This window comes from Elephantulus edwardii, unplaced genomic scaffold (genome assembly GCF_000299155.1).
Source record: "Elephantulus edwardii isolate Elephantulus edwardi_28Jun2011 unplaced genomic scaffold, EleEdw1.0 scaffold00079, whole genome shotgun sequence".
Classification (NCBI taxonomy): Eukaryota; Metazoa; Chordata; class Mammalia; order Macroscelidea; family Macroscelididae; genus Elephantulus; species Elephantulus edwardii.
Window position 1 is genome coordinate 124695 of NW_006399829.1, and position 5223 is coordinate 129917.

Consider the following 5223-nt stretch of genomic DNA (forward strand, 5'->3'; position numbering starts at 1 on the left):
TTCCTGATCACGTCGGGGTCAGGGGGAAGGCAAAGGTAGTATTTATAATTCACTATAAGTCCTATAAGGGAAGAAACTGGAAAAAAAAAATATAAACTTTTAAATTCAATGTTACTCTCTAGGCAACTTTCCACTACTCAGTCCTGAATAAACGGCATCCACTAAATGGACCTGGACATGAAATATGACTAGTTTACATTTAAAGAATTTAAGAAGATGGTTGTGCTTCTTTCAGTAAATAAAAAATACTGGTATTTTTGCAATGGACTGAATAAACCACCTAACCATTTGCATATACTTAAACAATTGGTGAAATAATGAGAAGAGACTATTGAATTTACTAGAAAATGCTAAATTATTAGAAATATTATAAAATATCTACCAAGCTTGTCCCAGAATTCCATATATATAGACATTCACAATAATCGCATAGTCAAAGGCTTATTACATTGTTTTTCCTTTATTAGACTATTTTAAGAAACCCAATTTATCTAGCTCCTTCACTCCCACTGCTGTTGAGCCGATGCTTGGAGATAAACATACCTCGTTTCTGAGTTTGTCAAGTCATTATCAATGAATTTATTTCTATATTCACTGCTATTAAAGGTACACAAATGAGCAAACTAAAAGGTGAAGTAAAACATTCAGATAAAGGTTGATCTCAGCTTTCACTGAACGTTTTCATCAGAAGGAAACTGTAAAAATAAATCTCACTGGCATTTGCATTGCTTGACAGCACAATTGAGCAGTAACCAAAGTAGCCATATGGGGTCCTTTCTACAAGGCCTCTTAGCCTCAGAAACATCCACCTTTCAAATCCTGGCGCCTATTACCCATTCTGTGCCCAATAAATACCTGCTCAATGAATTTTCTCAATAGTGCTGGACTTGGGCTGAGTCAACTAAATTCGCAAAGATTTTCAGTTAGTGGAAACAGCATGGATTTGCAGGAAAGATTAAACGTGCTATTGGTGAAAGTAAGAGAGCAAAGCTGATTGGCTCAGTATGACTATGATAATGTGACCTACTAACCGACCCTTCCCTAGTAAATACAGAAACCTAAAACAAATAATCACTACCTTGTGGGCTTCTGGGTTTGTGAAGACAGTTTAGAATTTGTCTTTTTCCAGAACATTAATAAGCTTGCATTTTACCCCAGATTTTTAAAAAAATTTCCACAACCTTTCATAAATTTCTCCGTAGGAAAAAAAAAAAAATAGGCCTATTAAAGGAGAAATGAATAAAAGAAGAAAGGAGCCAAAGACCTTGTTAAGCAAATCCATTAAGCAGCTACCGCGGTGGAGAAAAACTCTCTTTAAAGTTTCTGTTCTGCTAGGGGAAGACGAAATAAATAGAGAAAGGCCACCAGGGATTTTTTTTTTTTCTTTTAAAGAGATGTTCCGGAAACCCTTGAAGTGACAATTGAGCAAAACTCTGCAAATGTGGGAGCTTCGGATGTTTGGGGAGAGAGGCTGGCAGAGGGGGGAGCCCGGGCAGGGGTGGCCGCGCAGGGATGGGGGTGCGAGGCAGGGGTCCGAGGTATAAGCGCACGGGTACGAGGTTAGAAATCGGGGAAGACGGGTAGGCGCCCAAGCGGGCACCCAGGGCGCGCGCCAGGCCTTTCCTCCGCTGCCCTCGGGGTTTTGGCTTTACCTCCAGAGACGAGAAGCCATCCCCAAGGAATGGGGCAGAAACCTGACAAGTAGCCCGACACTTCTTTAAAAAAGGAAATTTAAAAAAGAATCATCTGTATAGACAAACACGTTCCCATTCTCTTTCAGCGCAAGGGGGGGCGGGGTGTAGGTACAAGCACAACATACCATTAACGTTGCTCACACTAAAACTGCTTAACACCCGCTTACCTACGACCGTACATTTGACCCTCAACAGGAGCCCCCTTTTCCATTTACACAAACATTCTTAAGAGAGCCTAGAAAAATGCGGAATTAATGACGTTAATTCCTGTGTGACATAGTCAGAGCCTCTCCACCTGTTACCGGCAACGACAACCTTTTCTACTCGAGCCCGGCCCAATACCGAGCTGTCTGGAAGGTGACGAGAAATATGGAGCTTGGAAGCTGCAGGCCGGTCGGTGGCCCACCTTGGCCCCGGGGTCGCGGGCTCCACCGCCAGCCCGCTCGTCGTCCGCACAGCGTCGCCTACAGGCCTTTAATCCCGACAGTCAGGGAAGCAAGCGCCAAAGCCATTGGTAGCAAAAAGCAGTAACAGAGAAGAAAAAACAAACAAGAAAAAAACCCAGAGTGCCTCTTTCCAGAAATAAAATGCATCTCCAAAAGGCGATCCCAATCCGATCCAAGCCGGTAGTCGTTTTCACCTCCACGGGTTGTGTTGTTGCTCCGGAGAAATAATGCAGAGACGGGCGTAATGTCCGGCCTCTCCACGGGAGAGGCGTGCGGTATTATATCCATCCACCCAGCAAAGGGACATCGTTTCACAAAAAGGCACCGTCGCTAGTCGAGCCGCGGGCGTCCTCTACGTGGCCGCCCCGAGCAGGGTTCCCTAAAACGAATGACGAGCGGGTAGCTAGCGCCGCCTCCGCCTGCAGCGGCCGGGACCCGCGGAGCCGGCCGGGAGGAAGCGATCCCCCACCCCCAAGCGCACGCGACCACCACCACCGGGCTCGGGCCCCGGTCCTGCGGACCTCTGCTAAAAGAGCGAGCGGGGAGAGCCGGGCCGCTCGGAGTGCTGCGAAATCGCCGCTCCGGGAGGACCGACCGGAAAGGCGCCATCCACACCCGCCCTGAAGAGAAAGGTGCTCCCGGGGCTCGGCGCCCCGCTGCCATCCCCCGCTCGGTCCGCGGTGCTCCGCTGCGAAGCCCCGGAACCCGGTCTGACAGCCGGAGGACGCGAGCAGGAGAGGCGGCGGCGGCGGCGGCGGTGGCGGAAGTGGAGTGGGGAAGAGGGGGTGGTTGTTAGTGTTTGGCGCCGGCGGAGGGAGTCATTCCTGCAGCTGCACTTCCGGTCGGCATTTTGTTCTGAGAGGGAGAGACGGAACGAGAGAGAGACACACACAGGGCTTCTTCCCCCCGCCCTCCCCCCCTCCCTCCGTCGGTACCGACTCACCCGACACCACCAAGCCGCAGGGAGGGACGCCCCCGCCGACTGGAGGATTGGTTCCCTGGCCGGCGGCGATGCCCCCCCGGTAGCTCGGGGGCCCCAGTCGGGTGTTTGTGAGTGTTTCTATGTGGGAGAAGGAGGAGGAGGAGGAAGAAGAAGCAGCGATTTGTCTTCTCCACTGGTCTCCCCCCGGCTCTACATGTTCCCCGCACTGAGGAGTCGGAAGAGGAGCCGTAGCCACCCCCCCTCCCGGCCCGGATTATAGTCTCTCGCCACAGCGGCCTCGGCCTCCGCTCGCATTCAGACGCCGATTCGCCCAGGTAAATTCCTGCTCTTTATTTCGGCGGCGGCCGCGGCGGCGGCGGCGGCGGCGGCGCCAGGTCCTCCTCAGCGGTTCTCTCCTCGCTCCCCTCCCCGCCGCTTCCCTTAGCAGCCCCGGGTCCCTTCCCCGGGCGAGCCGTAGAGTTCGCTCCTCTCTGGTGGCGGCCGCCCTGGGTGGCGGGGGTTTGGTCCCCCTCTGCCGGCCGGGGCTGGCGGCGGGGACCGGGCTCCTGCCGGGCGGCCGGGGAGGCGTAGGCCCGGCGGAGAGTGCAGGCCGCGGGCCAGCGGCATCTACTTGAGCTCGGGGATTAGGAGAGCTCGGGGCTGAGCGGAGCGGCGGCCGCTCGGTGACAGGCCTCGCCCGGGAGAGCCGCCGGAGCGAGCGAGGAGGCGGAAACAATACAACTCCCAGCCGCGGCGCCCCAATCGTCCCCATATTTACAACTTTCCCGGTCCGGGAGTGGGGAGCGTCCCAGTGAAACAAACAACCCCCCTCCTTCCCCCTGTGACCCCAGGAAGGGAGGAAGTACTTTCTGGGAGGGAGACAAATGTAAATACTCGAGACGCGGAGCCCCTGGTGAGTCTTTCTCCCGGTTAAAACTTGTTTGGACGTTGGAAAGTTAATCCCGACTCGTTTTGCTTTTTTGGGGGGGAAAGAATTAGATCGTGCACATGAATATTTAATAGAGAAGAAGCAGAGTGGGCGCTGCAAACACCCCCCCCACCTCCCCCGAACCAGAGCGTTCAGGTTGTTGTTTGACAGTGTGTTGCACATGGACTTTTTGTTCAAAGGCAAGTGTGAAGTGCTTGACAGGTTTATCCTGTCACTTTACATTTGTATGCGTTATATAAGGGCGATGTGGAAGGACTGTGCACGGAACGCTCAGGTACTTCCTGACCTAAAGGTGCAGAATGCCAAAAAGAATGTGTAAATGTTCCGAGAGTGGGGGCCCAGGTACAGGTAAAGTCTATTTCTTGAAAAGGCTGCAAAAATTAAGTTGTGTGTGAGATCCCTGGGCTATTAAAAAAAAAAAAAATAGAGTGCCATCCTTTCATGTCAGGACAGATCTTCTGGAGGTCCCAGGATTGTCATTGGCTGTTTGTGCCCATGATGTTTGACTGTGTAATGAGAGAGGTGTCATTTTAATAGGTCAAATGTATCTATAAATGCTGGAGAAAAATTTCGCCTCGACTTTAAGCACATTCCAGGTGACGCCTAAAGTGAAGTGTGTAGAGTTTGCTCACGCAGGCGTTGGTTGTGTAGGTTGGTGTAAGAGGAAAGCACCAATTTAAGAGTCCTCATTCATACAAATGGCACAGGAAAATAAACGTTACTGGGTTAGGCTGCTTTGCTACTTTGTCTCACTGGCTGAAGAAAAACTTGCAGTGGTTAAAAAAAATGAAGCTACACTGCTCAGCCAAGTCCCTTGTTGGACTCGTGGGTGTTCACATTGGTACAAAAATGCTGTGCGCCTTATTAAATTATTATTGTCACTGTCGACTGAGTAACTTTTCTGGGAGGTACTTTTGAGTTTGGAGTCCTGTGTAGAAGAAATTACTCCACATTTCTTGCAAACGTACAGATAAAATGTTATAAAGAGTGACGTTAATATAGCTGTCACGTACTAGGCATGTTTTTAATGCTGTAAATCCGTGTAGTAGTCAGTAGCGTGTCCGTGATTTGTATTGGTCAGGGAGCAGTTTGAATTTTAAAAAGCCTGAAGCTCCTGCTGAGTCCCAATCCCGGCCTCCCTCCCTCCCACTAATCTCCCATTCCTGTCTTTGTGCTGCCTGCTCCTGTTAGACACTGTTTGCTGCAGGGCCT

The 5223-nt window shown here is 50.9% G+C and overlaps 1 protein-coding gene across 1 annotated transcript in view; it reads left to right on the top strand.

Moving 5' to 3' along the window:
• Window positions 1-3069: 3069 nt before the first annotated feature.
• The window catches only part of NIPBL (Nipped-B homolog (Drosophila)), a 251156-nt gene continuing 249002 nt past the window's right edge, over window positions 3070-5223 (top strand). The window contains exon 1 of the mRNA XM_006889575.1: window positions 3070-3397. The gene's annotated coding sequence lies outside the window, so the exon portion shown is untranslated. The remainder of the gene's footprint in view (window positions 3398-5223) is intronic.